Source organism: Brachycentrus maculatus, unplaced genomic scaffold, assembly GCF_059751285.1.
Source record: "Brachycentrus maculatus isolate JH-2025_06_01 unplaced genomic scaffold, ASM5975128v1 h1tg000606l, whole genome shotgun sequence".
Classification (NCBI taxonomy): Eukaryota; Metazoa; Arthropoda; class Insecta; order Trichoptera; family Brachycentridae; genus Brachycentrus; species Brachycentrus maculatus.
This window is the reverse complement of record NW_028281345.1, coordinates 64412-85514: the sequence shown is the minus strand read 5'-3', so window position 1 is coordinate 85514 and position 21103 is coordinate 64412.

Here is a 21103-nt window from a genome sequence, read left to right as displayed (position 1 = left end):
TATATTTAGTGATTAGTCATATTCTCTTATTTTGTTTTTACCTTATGTTTTTTATATTTTCTCATTTGTTATATTTTCTCTTTCTTTATATTTTCTCATTTGTTATATTTTCTCTTTCTTTATATTTTCTCATTTGTTATATTTTCTCTTTCTTTATATTTTCTCATTTGTTATATTTTCTCTTTCTTTATATTTTCTCATTTGTTATATTTTCTCTTTCTTTATATTTTCTCATTTGTTATATTTTCTCTTTCTTTATATTTTCTCATTTGTTATATTTTCTCTTTCTTTATGTTTTCTCATTTGTTATATTTTCTCTTTCTTTATATTTTCTCATTTGTTTATTTTAAATATGCTTCTATCCTTATGTTATTTTCATTTATTTCTTTTAAATATGCTTACTGTGCCTATTTATTATACCTGTTTATTGTTTTATATTTTGCCATGTATTAGTATTAGTTTTGGTAATTTAAAAAAAATCTTTTTTGTTACTTTATTATTTGTGTTCCAGTTCTGTTAACCTTAATACCATGTCCCAAACTGGGAAATAGAAATTACTCATCGGGAATATTATACGTATATATGTATGTCTGATGTATGTTATATGTTTTGAAATAAATAAAATATTTTTTATTAACGGCTATGGTCTTCAACAATATAAATAAAAATATGTACAACAACAATAAAAAATACACTGATAAAAATCATCACTATCAGCGGCCAGCGGAAGTGGAACGCACAGTTTAAATTAGACATTAATTACCTAAGTTTGTTTCAATTTAAAATATTGCTTAAATTATTTTTTAGAAAAAAACAGATCGAAGCACCTTCTTCTTTTAAACGTATAACTCATGTACTTGTAGTACATAGTTGCTAACTTTTTTCATTTTCATATTTTTGATTTATTGTTTTCTGTTAATTAAAAAAATATATAAAACCCTTATCCGCACCCGAATGGTGCATAGGGCACTGTCATATAAACGCAGTGTTATCTTGATCGTTTATACATGAAGTAAAGGTGATCAGCCTTCCGCTTCAGGTACCAGTCCATGGTAATTTTAAATAAATATTACAGTGAAAAAATCACTAATATTTATTTTACCCCCCTTGGGAATCGAACCCGGAACCTCCAGAACGGTAGCCGAGCGTGCTGACCATTACACTACGGAGGCGGACTGATCGAATTTTATTTCTGATAATATATTTTGTATTCTTGCCAGTGCCTCTATAATATAACCTAAAATTTAATGTATACCCACATACTGGCCATGCCTTTGTGGGATCTTTTTTGTATGAATATTTTTTGTATTTGTAATTATAATATAATAAGTTATGAAATGCAAAAGAATTTAAATATAGAAAAAATAACCATTTTAACATGGAGAAGAAATGCTAAGAAAGTACAGACGTCAAGGTGGATAACGATACATTAAAAAATTCTATACTTTCAAAAGCATTTGCTTCCATGTGAAGCCGCGGAATAGGAGAGAACATTTTAGTAGTTGGCCTTTCATTATATTTGTATGTTTTTTTGTTATAAATATTCATATTTAACACTGATTTTTACGGTCACCTTAGTTGTCTATTTTTTTAAAGATTAAAACATTAGTGTGATAATACCCTTAAAAGGCAAAATATTTGCTACAATTTTTCTATTTATGTTTTTGCAAAATAAAATATACTTCTTAATAGGCCTTAAAAATCGGTGTTTGATTATAATATTTCATTTAAAAATTAAAGAGTTCAAATTAATCGCCAAATCAAAAAATATTATATTTCTTTAAATATTTTGTATTTGATATCAACATACTTATATGGAAAAACGGTCTGGATATTTGCAGGACATACGACCTTACACAGTCTGTTTTTAAAAAATGTCGATTTTTTTGTGGCAGATGTTATTAAACTGTATAAAATAAAACTTAATTAATTTTTTTTTCTTCTTTTATTTCTTTTATTTTTGTCTAACAGGTTTTGACAAGAATTTGTCATATTCAGAGATGGACATGTACATATTCCTGAAGATGACAAGACTCTTGTCGAAACCGGTTGGAAAAAAAGTACCAAAAATTGGTTAAAATCAAAGTACCTACTTGATTTATTAAAGATCCTTAACCTCCATATTCTCGTCGTAATACACGTCTTCATTAATGCTGAGTTATCAATTTAATCTCTGAATCGATGAACACTTTATACTTATACTATAACGGATTGACTTTTTGCATTTTTGAAAAGGTAAATAATTTTTACCCCTTTTTAGCTGCTATTGTGGTATACCCTTAAGGGTGCCAATTGATCCGGGTTAAAGTTTAGTATGGATAAGGGGATTTAAATAATTCATCTTATGTTATGTTACGGCATTGTGTAACGGATATGATCAGGGTTCAATCAGGCATAACAATTGAACGATTTGAAAGCTGAAAATCCAGTTTCAATTTATCCATCAATGTTGCTGAGGCAACAACGCGAACAATTTTCTGATAATAATAGAATATTTAATTATTATTCATGTATAAACCAGAATTTTAATTAAAATTATCAGTTTATGGATTCAGCACTCACTTTGTGGTTAATATCGATCCATTTTAATTAAAATTTTACTTGGTAAAAAACATGTATTCCTTTAGTATATTATGAAACGTGTTTTGATTCATTACTTCTACATCATTTTTAAATACTATATTTATGAATTTTATCTTTAAAACGTTGAAGAATGAGAAGGGACTAGAAGCTGTTTCTTTTTTTTATTTGAAAGTATTTAAATATTTTTTGATAAGTGAAATTTTATTTGTAAGTGAATACCACTATTTCTAAAAATATATTTTTTTAATAGTGGTAATTACGAAGTAAAAAATAAATTACAAACAAAATTTTCAGAGTTATTTTTTCCCTCTTTTAAAACAAGACCAAATATCTTTTTTTCAAACAATTATCTTCATGTCAACTGTAGTCATGAAGTAGTATTTTATATCACACATCTTTATCACACACAGTGAACGATGAAAAATAAGAAGAGTGTTATATTACCGTATCACAAAGTTAACAATGCTAAATAGTACAAAAAAAATTTAATAATTAGTAAACAAGCCCATATTTTTAAATTCTTCTCGTGTTTTTTTTTCATGTGATGCCGTGGAACGGCGTTCTGGCACCGTTTTTCACTGATTTTTTTAGTTATTACTTTTCAAAATCAATCAGACGAAACAATGTTTGCGCTTACATAATAACATTATATATTTATATAATTCATCAAATTCATAAAAAGGTAATGCAATGAATATTTAAATGATATTTGATTTCTTATATATTTTTTTAAGTAAAAAGCTTCACATGAAGTGAGTGTTGGGTCTTTTTGTTTTATTAAAAAGCCTTTATTCTTCTTGACCCATGTTGAAATGCTAATATTATTATTATTTTACACCTAAAAGGGTTCGGAAGATTAATATTTAATAATTAAAAAGTTTTTTTTTGGATTTTAAGTTATCGACCTTGTCAACTACACACTTGCAAAACACCTGCACACGAATGGTGCACCGTTATTATAAAAATACGGAAAATATAATTTGACGCTCACCGCTGTAAGCTGTCAATAGGAAATGTCGCCTGTCAATGCCTGCAGTGTATTGCTACAGAGAATATTAAAACAACCGAGCTCAGTTAATAGAAAACGGATCTTTGAAGCTTGTCAATTTCAAAAACAAAGTTGTATGTACTCTTACGTTTCATAAACAGCCATATCAATGTAAATATCGCTCACTCCTTTCAAGAACGTCATAAATAAACAATCATCAATTTTCAATTGTGCATGTTTTCGGAATGCCCAGAAAATGTACTATATCCCAGCAAAACAGGCATATTTTTAACTTAATATTTACCCGCTACAGGGCAAAAAGTGTTGTTCTTGCATTTTGAAGAAAAGGTATTGTTTAATTATTTTTCTTAAGTATACTAAATATTTTTCAAATGGAGAAAAAAACCTTTATATATATATATATATATATATATATATATTTATATATATATATATATATATATATATATATATATATATATATATATATATATATATATATATATATATATATATATATATATATATATATATATATATATATATATATATATATATATATATATATATATATATATATAAATATATATATATATATATATATATATATATATAAATATATATATATATATATATATATATATATATATATATATATATATATATATATATATATACATATATATATATATATATATATATATATATATGTATTTTATTTATTGTTTCGGCATTAACTTTGTGGTAAGACATGTTACAAAATTAAAGAAAACATAAATAAATGTTATTATACAGACCTGAATGATGGAAGTTTAACTTCTGAAACATGTAGTCTTTAATAAAACTCAAGTGGTAAAAAACAAAGTGTTTTCTTTAATTATTATATATATGTATGTGTGTGTGCATAGAATTATAATTCAGCATCAAGCCGCTACCCACCGAGGTAAACAGAGAGAAAAGAACGGCACAGAATGCAACTCGATTTTCGAAACTTGTTGATATATTGTTTAATCCTTTTACCTACTACACGTGAGTTCACAAAAGCCATCTTTGTTGGAAAAAGGAAAGCTATTTATAAAACTCTTTTTATTTGTTTGCAAAGTCCAGATTAAATTGCATGATACAAGTGCATGTTTAACCTCGGCTCGTAACGCATGTTTGTGCTGAAACCTTTAGTGCATGTTGGTCAATCGCATGTGTCGAATATTTTGTGTAGTTTTAAGTGTGTAAATAGTGCTATGGTAGTGAATGGTAGTATTGTTTACATGCTGTGGTATTGATTGTTCTGATGATCCCGTAAAGACGGGTACGTCTCGAAACCGGTAGACATAAAAGTCTCGGTGAGTGGTTATAAACTAAAATTATTAACATTTTTGTAAAAAAATAAAAATGTAAAGAAAACATAATTTTTAATTTTTATGTAGCCTACAATTCGACCAGTTATTTTATATATAACATTTGGAGTGTGTCCAAAAGTTATATATAAAAACGAATAACGAGTTGTGACTCGTTCACAAGTCTGGATTATCTTCGTAAATGCCCAAACTTTCATATTCTTCATCATCTTGAGATTTCAAAAAATAATACTTTTTTCGCAGATACTTTGTGGTACATTTTATAAACTTTATAAAATAAATCAAATTTGTTTTAACCTATCTTTAAACTTTTCCTCTTGAATGTACATAGGTACATCGAGCCCTGTTGTTTAATTGCGCCGAAACCTTTAGGCTTCCTGGCGGCCCTTACCCCATCTATATCAGGCGGACGATGGCTGCGGCGGAGCCCGTTAATTGCAATCGCTAACGGCTAACGGCTAACGAGAACAGTAACGAGATCCTCCGAACGACCTGAAACCCTGAAACGCCTGAAAAGCCTGAAAACGATATCCAAACGGTTGCGAAACACCCAATCGAGAGGTTATTGCATTCTGAAAGAGAGATTAAGTGAGACTCTTATTTGTCCCGGTTTTATCGGATCTAATCACTCTTGAGAAAAACGTATTTATATTTAAAACGCTCTCTATATCATCCATTGTTCACTTCCTTTAATACCACTTTTATATAAAAATATAAACACATAAATATACATTATAAATACATAAATATATATCAATATATATATATATATATATATATATATATATATATATATATATATATATATATATATATATATATATATATATATATATATGTGTGTGTATATTATATAACCATATCCGCTACCTATGTGGAGCAAATGGAGTCCACAAACTGTCTCCAGCCAGCTCCCTTGCATCCTCCCAAGTAAGATCCGCGTCCCAAAGTTCTGGCGAGAACTGCCGACGAATTGTCAATACACTTATGTATCCTGCCTTGATATCAGTTATTTTGTTTATAACATTTTGAGTGTGTCAAAATACTTATTCACAAATCTGGATTATCTCAATGCCCAGACTTCCATATTCTTCTTCATCTTTGATGAGATGTCAAAAAATAATACTCACTTATTTCTTGAATGTTTTTCACAGATACTTTGTGGTACATTTTATAAACTTTATAAAAGAAAACAACTTTGTTTTAACCACTTTTTATTGGTACACTTTTTCCAACCGGTTTTGACAAGAACCTTGTTATTGATGATAACAAGGGTCTTGTCAAATTAATCGATTTATATCATTTAAAATGTTCGAAATTAAAACTTTTCACTTTTGGTAAATACTTTATTTTATTGGTACACTTTTTCCAACCTATTTCGACAAGAACCTTGTCATCCTCAGGGTTTATGTACTAATTCTAAAACATTGAAATACTCATGGTTAGGTCATAGTTAATTGCCCTTCCCTTACGATTACAAAAACTTTCACTCACTTCGTACACCATATGAAAATGTGATTTTAAAAAACGTGATTATAAAACGGGGGAAAACTCCTAAATATTGCTTTTATTGAACATTGCGCTTCGAATACGTCCATTTATTTATTTATTTAAAATGTATAAAGTGCTACATCAAACTAGCCGATGAAAAAACTTCCATAATCCCTCATATAATAAAAAAAAGCTTTCATCCAATTGAGAATTTTTTAAAACATCTTTATTTTATTACATTAAGTATCGTCGTCTCTGTCAACACCTCATATCGTTTTCCCTTGTAATAAATAACTCAGTTATTCGAGTATCAGTCTAATATCATTTCCTCCTCCATATTGGAAAAGTTTGTCCTTATCAATTTTATATCTCATCTCGTAGATTGCCTATTGGCCGAAGTTGATGATAAATAACTGTCAAAGTATGACATAGTCGATAAACTATTGGCAGGACCTGCCTGTCAGCGAAGGATGGTTTACAGCGACCTGCTTTTGAAATCAGCCAACGACGCACAGTGTGTAAACTATGTAATCTAAATAGATTTAATCGATAAACGTATAAATAGATTTCAGAGATGGAAAGATGGGTGACGTAATCGATTATTGATAGTTAAAGATATCATCTTAATTATGTATTAGACTTTAGTTCTATTGAAATGTGGAAAATGCCGCATATTTGACCATTATTTAATTCAATTAGTATTTTTAACATGTTGAAATAAAACTCACTCCTTTCAACAACGTCATAATTTTCAGTTGTGCATGTTTTCAGAATGCCCAGAAAATATACTGTATCCCAGCAAGGGTGGCATATTTTTAACTTAATAATTACCCGTTACAGGGCAGAAAGTGTCGTGTTTGCATTTTGAATAAAAGGTATTCTTTAATTATTTTTTTATATACTAAATATTTTTTACATGGAGAAAAAACATTCAAGTTTTACCTTAAAAGATCTATTGCACAGTAAAAAAGTTTAATAAGTGGATTGATATTTATTTTTATATATTTTATTATATTTTTAAACTTTAAAAATGATCTTCTGAAAAATCAAGTTTTTCGATTTCTGACGTTGTTAAAAGGAGTAAAGCGATATGTGAAGAATTTGGACATACCCAAAATGTTTTGAAGAAAATGAAAATTTGGGCATTTTACATATATTACGCCTGTCAAAGACTGGATTAAAGTGACTTCTATATGCACTCTATCCATGATTGAAAACCACACTACTAAAATTTAATTATTTTACTTGGTAAATACTTTTATTGGTAAATACTACACACCCACACTATTTCTTTTAATCTATTGTCACACATGTTTCAAAGCATTCGCATCATTTCATACATCGGTGTTTAAAAACCATACGGTGTTTAAAAATGATGCGGAATGCATCGATACACGTGTCACAATAGATTTTGAGAAATAGTGGTATTTCTCAAGTTAAACATAAATTAAAAATGGAAATATATTACCAGGGGCGTGCATTCCACATAGGCATAAAAGCAGTGCCTATCCTAACTTACCCACGTGACATATGAAAACGCAACCAGTACCTACCCTACCTTACTAAGTAGTACTAGCTTACCTTACTACCTACCGTTACTACCTACTCTAGTAATTAGCTTACCTTACAACGTAACTTGATGCCTACTCTAATTAATTCTCTATTCATGCCACTGGATATAACCACAAATTGACTCCCAAATTAATTTATCAAATTTTGGAAGATACTTTTATGGTTCAATTGAACCTTCTTTTATATGCTAGTTCCATTTAAACCAGCCAACGAATACTCAGACTTCCGTATTCTTCATCTTCTATTTTGAGATATCAAAAACGTAAAAATTGCACTTAGATGGAGAAAACACAGATTTTTTAAACGTACTCGAATATTTTGACAAAATCAAAATATTTTGACGAAATCAAATATTTGGACATAATCAAAATATGTTGACAAAATCAAATGTTTGGACATTATCAAAATATTTTGACAAAATCAAATATTTGAACATAGTCAAAATATTTTGACAAAATCAAATATTTGGACATAATCAAAATATTTTGACAAAATCAAATATTTGGACATAATAGAAATATTTTGACAAAATCAAATATTTGGACATAATCAAAATATTTTGATCAAATCAAATATTTGGACATAATCAAAATATTTTGACAAAATCAAATATTTGGACATAATCAAAATATTGACAAAATCAAATATTTGGACATAAAAAAATATTTTGGCAAAATCAAATATTTGGACATAATCAAAATGTTGTTACGCCACTACTTAAATTTATCCCTTTATTTCCGGAATATGATGCACTGTGCGAAGGGATGTTTAATTTAATATCCCCTGAAAACATGGGCGGAATAAAGTGGAAAATTTACTAAAGGTTAATACCCCTGGGTGAGTTTGTGGAGGCAATGTAAAACACATTTGGTTTATTTATTTGTTGTGTTTGTTTATTTATTTCTCGGCAATAAATCCCTCACTCCAACAAGAGAAAAATAAATACGGAATTTATTAATAGATGCCAGCGCGGGTCGGCAAAAAGAAGTTCGCTTACAAATCCGGTGGAAAACTTTTTCCCACATTGAAATTATTTCGTTACGTTTCGTGTATTCAATTAATACTAGAAAAAATCTCTACGTGCTGCCGTAGGGACACGCAAGGATTACCTGAATTTCAGCACTGAAAATTTGATTTCAGGACCTACTGAAAACGGTATTTGTCGATCCCAAACATTACGAATCTTTGTCACAAAAAATTATCGTTTTCAAAAAGAAATTAGTTTTTTTTGTTTTCCCTATACAATTTTAGTATTACTGACATCATTATGAAATAAAATTTTTTTTTTTTTTAATGAAAACTTTTAGACTTTTGGTAAATGTTTGATTACACGATAGGGAAATAATAATTCATTGTTATAATTTTATTCAATCATTTAGTTTTAAATAATAAAAAACATTATTCATCTTTCTGAAAGGTTTAACTAACTGACAAACTAATTAACCGTCATACCAGTTCTCTATAAGGGTAGGCAGAGAGTATGGAACGCCACTTTTCTGTCCTGACATGCACTATAAGCTTCCACATCTATCCATACCTCTAATTGAGATAAGTGATCACTTTGACCAGTCTTTAATATTATTTTATTTTATTTATTGTTTTGGCATTCGCTTTGTAATAAGATATGATTCAATTGTAAATAAAAACACTTGTTTTATACCACTTCAATATTATATTTATTTTTTAATGACTAGTCTCAGAAGCTACAGATGCTTCCATCATTATTATCTCCACCTCCTAACTAATTAAATTATTTCAACAAAATAATTTAATAAAATGATTAATTTGATTTATTATATACCTACTGTGTAATCAAAATCTTTCCTCAAAGTTTAAAAGTTTTCATTTCGGACAGATTTTAAATAAGAAAGATCAATTTCATAAACTTCCCTAAATTCAGCATCGCCGGAAGGAGCGTCTCATTTCAAAAACTACCCCCAGGATACAAGGGTATAATTTGAGACTATTATCACAATTGTTAGGGGATGTTAATCAATGATTAATTATCTTACCTTTATGCCATTTTTTGTACAAAAAATCATTGAAATTTGCGATAAATACGTTCATATGTTCATTTTACCTGAATAATAAGGAAAGTCAGTGGCGTGCACAGAGTTTTTATTTAGGGATCTGCTGAATATAAATCTGCCGAAGAGGAGACTCAAAGCTTCAGATTTATTTTCATAAATTGGAATTTTGAAAAAAAAATGTTAGGAATTGCAATTATTATTTACTTTACTTACTAATTTTGTATTCAATCTATTGTACTTTCATCCTTCTTTTGCCAACTCCATGTTTCACTTCCATACATTAGGGTCGAAACCAGGACTCCTTTGTGCACTGCCAGCTTAGCTTTCATTGATAGGTTTTTATTTGCCATAACTGATTTCAGTGCAACATTCCCAGCCGTCGAAGTGCGATCTCTCAGAAGAATGTGCGACAAAACGATGTTTGATAGATGTTCGAATAGTAACATAAGGAAGGAATTCAAAGCTGAGATAAGCATTATCGATAAAATTAAGAAAGGTGAGTTGAGATGGTTTGGGCATGTAGAACGAATGAGTGAGGAAAGAACGGTAAAAAAATTATGAAGCAATTGTAATTAGAAAAAGGAGCAGAGGAAGACCGAGAAAAACTTGTCACGATCAGGTATGCCAAATACTTGAAAGCGGTCAGGTTAGGAGTCGAAACTATCGGCGCGTATGTATGAGGAGATGCATGAATGTGGAAGAGGCGAAGAATGTTTGCAAAGACAGAGTGGTGTGGCATTCTATTCTCTCTGTCTACCCCTGCGGGGAAGCGATGTGATGGTTAGTTAGTTTGTTAGTTATTATGTACAAGGTTTTTAGATCATTAAGTGGATTTTTGCTTCTTCTAACTGAATAAAGATGTTTTATTTGAATCTGTGTTGGGAACAGGAGGGATAATCTACTGTGGGCCAATCAGGAACTTCTCAGCATTTGCTCATTGCTCATTGCAAAAGAAATTATTGTCGTGTTTCTATATGGAACGCGAATAATCTAGGGTAGGCGCTGTTTTTCTGTCTTTATGGAATGTACGCCTCTGGGGAGAGTGTTATATAACCATACCACAAAGTTAACGATGTTTAAAATATACAAAATGTCACATATTTCCGATACTAAACAGAAGACGCATCAAATCTTACTTTAAAAAAAGTTTTCATACACTAATGAAAAGTTTTTTTTGGTTATGGCATATAATTTTTATAAATCCTCTTGAATGTATATTTAGGAAGTATTTTTTTTAAAAACTTGAAAGTGTTCAGGTCAGTAGTCGGATTATCGGCGGGTAATACGGGCGTGTATAAGGATATGCATGAATGTGGAAGAGGCAAAGATAATCAAAATTTGTATAAAAATAATTGTTAAATACAAAGACAAGTTGGCGAGGCGTTCTATTCTCGTTACATCTATCTTTCCATTTAATTTTTTTCTTGGTAAATACCACTTTTTTTTTAAATATAATATTGTATATTGTAGTCCGTATTTCTTCAACCTTCAACGTCCCAAGTACACAACTCTATAATTTAGACTTCACATACGATGTTTATAAATAATACCAAATACATCGAAACACGTTTGAAAATAAATTTTAATAAAAAGTGGTATTAATGAAGTAAAAAATTAAATTTAAAAAATATTCTACTCAAATTATGTAGCTATTGCGACCCAATGTTCTTTCAGAAAAAGCGAAAAAAACGCTAAATTTCCGAATGGCTAACACTATGAAGAGACCGTTATCTTTTTTATTGAACCTTTGCTAAGGGTCCCTTATTGGACCAGCCTCGTAAATTATATGAGCACTTGCATTAATTAATTTCTCAAGTGCCGTTCGGTCTGCGAATAGATGCCCTTGTATATAACAATAGCAGCGACAGCTGACTGAGTGCGCTGGGTAGTGACGAGAATGAGTGACAGTGTGACGTCACCAAGGTGACTCCTCTGCATACTCGATTGAATGCCGACAACTGTTCTATTAAGAGTAATTATTTTATTGTAAGTAAATTAGTTAGTAATGCCTGCATTGCATTTATTTACTTGTATAGCTGTGAAACATGGCACCTTACAAGGGCCCAGAGCAGCCGTGTACTAAGCTTTGAGAATAGGTGTTTGCGGAGAATTTTAGGCGTGCGGTGGTTTGACTTTGTGAGGAATGAAGAGATAAGGCGTAGGACGCAGCAAATCTTGGTCACAACTGTCGTCAAGAAAAGGCAATTCAGTTGGCTTGGCCATGTACTCCGCATGCCTCCCGAGAGCCTTAATCAAGCTTGCCTCTTTTACAAGGCATCAGGTTCGCGCCGCCCAGGACGACCACTGCTGACAATTCGTCGGCAGTTCTCGTCAGAACTTCGGGACGCGGATCTGACTTGAGAGGATGCAAGGGAGCTGGCAGCCGACAGAAAAGCCTGGAGACAGTTTGTGGACTCCATATGCTCCACCTAGGGAGCAGATATGGTTTATTATTTAATTAGTTACTTAGGGAATTGAACTCGAGACCTCCAGTATGGCCAAACTTATTTTAGTACATGAAGATGACAAAGATCTTGTCGAAACCGGTTGGAAAACAGTATCAAAAATAAAAGTATAATTAAAATGTAACTTTGTTTTAAAATCACTAAAAATATTTCATTATAACTTCATTATAATGTCTATAGGGTTTTAAGGCCAACCGTTTCTTTATTAAGACTGATTAATACTAAAACACTATCTACTTAACAATATTCATAATATTTTGACGGTTAGGGAAATGAGCTTGGGTAGATCTCAAGTGGCTTTATTTATTTTTTGTTTTGATTAGCAATCTGTCAAAAGGGATCAGGGATATTGAGTGATTGGTAACATATTTAAAAACGGACTTTTAAAAAAATCGTTTTATTGGATATTTATTAGTTGTAAATTATTATTAATTGCTTTTTTTAATGTCTAATATTTCTAAGTAATCCAATTTAAGTCCTCTGTACATGCAACAGATCTACCCAAGCTCCATGTGATTTTCCATTTTATAATTAAAATGTAAAATTTATTTAAAAATCACGATAAATATTTAATTATAACTCAATTATAATGTCTACAGGTTTCGAAGCTAACTGCTTTTTTATCAAGACTGATTAATACTTTTAATATAGTATCAAGTATTTTATAATTAAAATAAAACATTGTTTTAAAATCACTACTAATATTTAATTACAACTTTATTATAATGTCTACCGGTTTCGAAGCTAACCGCTTCTTTATCAAGTTTGATTAATACTTTTAATATAGTATCAAGTATTTTATAATTGAAATATAACATTGTTTTAAAATCACTACTAATATTTAATTACAACTTAATTATAATGTCTACCGGTTTCGAAGCTAACCGCTTCTTTATCAAGACTGATTAATATATTTAATAAAGTATCAAGTATTTTATAATTAAAATATAACATTGTTTTAAAATCACTACTAATATTTAATTACAACTCAATTATAATGTCTACCGGTTTCAAGGCTAACCGCTTCTTTATCAAGACTGATTAATACTTTCAATAAAGTATTAAGTATTTTATAATTGAAATATAACATTGTTTTAAAATCACTACTAATATTTAATTACAACTTAATTATAATGTCTACCGGTTTCGAAGCTAACCGCTTCTTTATCAAGACTGATTAATACTTGATACTTGATTAATAGTATTAATCAGTCTTAATAAAGAAGCGGTTAGGTTCAAAACCGGTAACATTATAATTAATTTATAATAAAATATTTATGGTGATTTTAAAACGAAGTTACATTATTATTATTTAATTTTAATTAACTAATATCTCACAGTTTTAGTTTCACGGAAGTTTAAATCAGGAGCCATTTATTACTAGCATTCCAAGTGGTTAACATATCAATAGCGGATAGACAGCGAATTGATTCGTCACGAGAAGATGTCTGTTTTGAGGATTAATCCTCTGTTCGTCCACTGTCCGACGTCTGCCTTCTGGAGTCCATTGTGTACCATGATTGATAGGTTTGTGACGATGAGTTGAATGTTCAACTATGATTCGATTCGCTTCTAAACGTGAACTTGAAATATAAAAGATGTAAGAATTTGAAAATATAACACCTTAAATACGTGATGGACAATGAGTAAAGTCCCTTTCCAAGCAATAGAGCTTAGTATTAAGATGTGTTGTTACAAATAAAAAATTAAAGTTAATTAATTTAATTGAAAAAATGTATTACTTTATTATATAAAAAACTGTGCATTTATATAGTATTTATATTTATTTATATATATAAATATATATATATATATATATATATATATATATATATATATATATATATATATATATATATATATATATATATATATATATATATATATATATATATATATATATATATATATATATATATATATATATATATATATATATATATATATATATATATATATATATATATATTATATATATATATATATATATATATATATATATATATATATATATATATATATATATATATATATATATATATTTATATATTTATATATATATATATATATATATATATATATATATATATATATATATATATATATATATATATATATATATATATATTTATATGTATATATATATATATATATATATATATATATATATATATATATATATATATATATATATATAAATCTATCCGCCTCCCGTCGTATAATGGTTAGCACGTTCAGCTACCGTACTTGTGGTCCCGGGTTTGATCAGGGGGATCGAATAAATATAAGTTATTTTTTCACTCTAATAAGATCATCTTTCCTTCATTTGTTACGAAGTGTACTTCCCAAATATACCCGTTTCACAAAACGAACTTGCTCCTAGAACGAATTCATTACGTTATACGAGGCATCACGCTAACTAGATATTTGAGAGTAGGTTGTTACGTCAAGGTGTCGTCAGGTGGCCTGTATTCATCGTAGCGTAATTTATTTCGAGTGCTTGCTTAACTCAGTGCTCACTAGGCCAGGGGTGTCAACACGACAAACTTGAGAGTCACTCAAGGGTGAATCCCATTGATTGCTGCAGTACCATGCTTGTTTACAATCAGGTTAGAGAAAGTTATCTCAATCTGGCCCTGGAATAATCACACATCGCTCACTCCTTTCAACAACGTCATATATCAAAAATATTGATTTTTCCGGAGATCGATTTTAAATTTTAAAAATATAATAAAATGTGCTGGAAATAAATATCAAGACACTAATTGAATTTTTTTTCTGTGCAACAGATCTTTTTAAGTAAAACCTGAAGGTTTTTTTCTCCATTTGAAAAATATTGAGTATATTAAAAAAAATAATTTAACAATACCTTTTCTTTAAAATGCACAAACAACACTTTGTGCCCTGTAGCGGGTAAATATTAAGTTGAAAATATGCCGCTTTTGCTGGGATGTGGTACATTTTTTGGGCATTCCAAAAACATGCAACTGAAAACTGAAAATTTACGATTTTGATATATGACGTTGTTGAAAGGAGTGAGCGACATCTCCCAAATTAAAAAAAAATTAGTACTTTTTCAAAGTATGCAAGAATCTTCCCAATTTATGTTACATTTATGTGACACTTACATATAATTTGATCAGTTGAAGAGGTCCTAACCAAAACGTTACATTTCCATTATAAATAATTTTAGGTTAACAGGAATACTAGCTTGTAAAATTTAATGATTTCATATTGCTTTAACACAGGATTGGTCACGTTTTATCGCAACTTTAATTAAGATTTCGATAGGATACAGTAAACAGAACAGATTTGCATTTAAATTATTTATGTGTGCAATATTGAAAATGTAACGTTTTGGTGAAGACATGTGCTATTTATGGGCAGGTGGAATCATTGGCCCATAGTTTTTTAAAGACGATGCCGGCCAGAATGTTACGGTCAATGTAGAGCGCTACAGAACCATGATTACTGACTTCTTCGTACCTCAGTAGAATGGCATTGATGTGACAGAGCTGCGGTTTCAACATGATGGAGCATCACGCCACACGGCGGGTGCCACCATTAATTATATGGAAAATTCGAATTTGTTTAACTCTTTAAAAAATATTTATTGCATGGGTATATATAATACAATAAATATTACACTTTCAATTTAGTCTTCTGAGCTAATTTGAATAATTTTTATTAAATTTTGCACTGACATTTTGATGGAACTGCATTTTTGACATAACCGACATCATCAGACAGGGATGTCGGCTACGTCAAAATCTAGTCGCTAGTCAAATAAAATTTATGTGGAGAAAACTACACAGTTCTTGATTCATTACATGTAATAATTTTAAACCAAAATAGGTTGAAAACAAGATAAATTTGTAATAAAAAGAGTTTATTTTTTACATTGAAAACATAATTTAAAGTTATAAAAGTTCGAAGGTTAATGTCCTTTCATAACCAATATTTTTTTCAGGGATTTATACAATGTAACATTTCGAAAAACCGATGTAAAAACAGAATGAGTTATCAGGAAAAGTAATAAGTTAAAATAGCATTATCGAATTTTCAAGGAAATTTCCAAAGCCTCAAGCTCCAATTTTCGCTAATGCATAAACACATTCGAGGATTTATTCAATAAAAAGACACGCTCTTTCGATTTTAATGCGCACGGAAAGATAAATTCAATTTTCCAAGACAAAATTGGTTTATTTTCGTTTCTACACGGTTCTTTTGACTTTTTACTCATTAATTATTTTTTTTAAATGGTTCGGTTAGATCAGAGGTTCCCAAACTCTTTTATCTCGTAGACCCCTTGCCGTACCTGATATTGATTTTTATCAAATTCATTAACTTCAAATGTATTTTTGACAGCCGGTATATGTAGTATTACTCACTTTGAGCCACACATGTTAGGTTTTATACATTTATATTTTAAATTCAAATTAAAACATAGACCCCTTGCAAGTTGTCATAGACCCCTGGGGGTCGATATAGACCACTTTGGGAATCACTGGGTTAGATTATCATACCTCGAAGTAGGCAATGCTTTAATATAATGTGTAATACTACTTAAAAACATTACTTCATGACTGTCGTACTTGTCATGAAGTAATGTTTTTGTAATTGTCATGCCACGTCATTCATTGTCAAGTCATTTAATAATATGAAAAATAACTCCTATAATTAAACAACTTTATTCTAACCACTTTTTTATTATAAGTACACTTTAACCTACCGGTTTCGACATGAACCTTGTCATCATCAGGGTTTATTAAATTCTAAAACATTAAAAATATTAAAATACTCATAATTAATTACATTCCCTTACCAAAAACTTCCACAAAAAAATTTGAGGAAGTTTTTGATTCAGATTTGTTAACAAGTATTTAGACACAGTCAAAACGTTATAAATTCATTGTCATGCTTTTTTCACGAAGTAGTGATTTTAAGTGGTATTACACAATACGATGAATGATAAGTAGAGTGTAATATAACCACACCGCAAAGTTATCAATGTGTTTAATATAATGTGTAATACTACTTAAAAACACTATTTCATGACTGGCTTGTTATGAATTGTCATGCCACGCTTTTCACTGTCGTGAAGTAGTAATTTTTAAGTGATATTACACAAAGTAAACGATGAATGATAAAGAGAGTGTATTATTACCATACACCAAAATTAACATTGCTTATAATATGTATACTACTTAAAAACACTACTTCATGACTGTTATGTAATGAATTTTCACGTCAAGTCATTCATTATCATAAAGTAGTGTTTTTAAGTGGTATTACACAAAAACTGAACTATGAATGATATGAGTGTTGTATAACAATACCACAAAGTTAACAATGATTTAAATATTCACAAAATATTGTAATTATTTCTTCATTCATACAGTGATTATTTGAAAATTATTATTAATCATTTTATTTTTCATACTTATGTACAAACTTCACTTGTCTTCTAATTATAAAAAGATGAATGATAAGGAGAGTGTTATATTACCATGCCACAAAAATAACAACGTTTGTAATAAACAGAATATATACATCTCTATAAGATTCAAACTTTTGAACAATATCACCAGTTAATTATTGGTTGTTCGGAAGATATTGCTTCTTTGCAATAAGCCCGCCAAATTACTATTATTCCGCACAAACACTTTGAATTAATAAAATAATGAAAATTTCACGACTACTTCCAACCTGTAGACTACTTTTAAGTTACTAAATATAATATTAAAAATTAAAATAATCCAGTCACAGACGAAAAACTTTCTGAAAACTTATTTGAAACTCACCCCTGATATTTCATCCCCTAAAGATGGATAATAAGGCCTTAAGGTGGCAAGAGGCGACGAGGGGTGGGAACGGTCGGCAGGTTTGAAACAATTTTCACCAAATCAAGAACGGTATTCGATCAATTTTCTTATATTCTTTTATCGCCGAAATTCCCACCGCGAAATCGCTTCAGGTTTGTGTTTATTGATGTTTATTTGTATTAACATGGGTAGCAAACCTTTTTAATATGTGATTAATAGTTGACAATTATATTTTGTTTGTAAAAAGCATTGCTAATTTTGTGTTATGATAATAAAACACTGTCCTCATCATTCATCGTTCACTTTGTGTTATACCTCTCAAAATGGTGGTATGACACACAGTAAACGATGAATTTTAAGGAGATTCTTAACATAAAATCTGATCGTAAAATTGAGAAAGGTGTGTTGAGATGGTTCTAACATGTGAAATGAATGAGTGAGGAAAGAATGGTAAAAAAAATATGATCGAAAAAGGAGCAGAGGAATATTTATTTTATTATGTTAATTGAATAAGTGATGATAGAATAGTAATAGAAATTCATGGGGTAAATGTGGTTGATAATATAATAGAAACAGAACAATACTGAGAAAAACTTAACATGATGAAGATTCTAAATACTCGAAAGTGGTAAAGTCAGGACTCGCAATAATCGGCAAATATGTATGAGGAGATGCATAAATCGCCCACTCCTTTCAAGAACGTCATAAATCAAAATACTTGATTTTTCAGGAGAACGATTTTAAAGTTTAAAAATATAACACAATGTATTAAAAATAAATATCAAGCCAATTATTGAACTTTTTACTGTGCAACTGATCTTTTTTGGTAAAACCTGAAGGTTTTTTCTACATTTGAAAAATATTTAATTTATTTATAAAAATAGTTAAACAATACATTTTCTTCAAAATGCACAAACAACATTTTCTGCCCTGTAGCAGGTAAATATTAAGTTAAAAATATGCCTCTTTTGCTGGGATATAGTACATTTTCTGGGCATTCCGAAAACATGCACAAGTGAAAATTGACGATTTTTGATTTATGACGTTCTTAAAAGGAGTGAGCGAAATGTCAAAGAGTAAAAAATACTACTTTAGTCATTTTCCAAGACATTTGTTTACATTCAACTGGTTCACTATCCCTGTGTAGACTTTTGATTTAAGCTTTCACAAAAGAAAACGTTTTTATTGGAAAACAAATTAAGGAAGTCGCAGAGAAAATCCTCGATAATTTAGGCGTAAATATAATAAATATAATTAATCACAATTAGGCAGTACATTAATGGAAAATCAAATACTGCGGCAGTATTATGATTCCGTTTGGTACCTACCAATACATTTTATTAGGTACTTACATATAGTACCTACATAAAACAGATCTACCACCAGATGTCGCATGCGTCGCGCTAAATAAAACAAAAGACATCAGATAGAAAAAATATAATATTCTGAACTTTCAGAATCAGATAGATAGATAGAAAAATATTATAAAGATAAATTAAGAGTAAACATTAATTTTAAACTTTAATTACAAAGCAACACATTGTTTATTTTATTATTATACACCCACTTTACATATTATTTACACCCAATTTACAAAGAAAAATATTACCACGTTATATATATATATATATATATATATATATATATATATATATATATATATATATATATATATATATATATATATAAATATATATATATATATATATATATATATATATATATATATATAATATATATATATATATATATATATATATATATATATATAAATATATATATATATATATATATATATATATATATATATATATATATATATATAAATATATATATATATATATATATATATACATATATATATATATATATATATATATATATATATATATATATATATATATATATATATATATATATATATATATATATATATATATATATATATATATATATATATATATGTATATATATATATATATATATATAAATATATATATATATATATATATATATATATATATATATATATATATATATATATATATATATATTTATATACATATATATATATATATATATATATATATATATATATATATATATATATATATATATATATATATATATATATGTATATATATATATATATATATATATATATATATATATATATTTATATATATATATATATATATATATATAAATATATTTATTTATATATAAATATATATATATATATATATATATATATATATATATATATATATATATATATATATATATATATATATATATATAAATATATATATATTTATATATATATATATATAAATATATATATATATATATATATATATATATATATATATATATATATATATATATATATATATATATATATATATATATATATATATATATATATAAAGGGAAGTCTGACTATTTACATTTTGAAATAACGGCTAAAATTATAAGTTTAAAAACAATTCACGATCATATTCTCAGGCATCTCTTGTTATGTAAAATACTTCAGAAATAATTATACATGCATTTTTTAGGTCTCTACTAAATAAACTTAAAACTTGCCGCTGCCAAGAAATCATGTGATATATATAAAACTTCCAAAACATTTGAATGTTGTCTATCATGGATAGAATGGTGAATGTTATACGTATATTAAGTGATCATTTAAGCCACCCAATAACAGATTGTAAACCCTGTAAATACTTAGTCTTTCATATTCTTCTTCATCTTCAATGAGGTATCAATATTTATAAAATTATATGTGGAT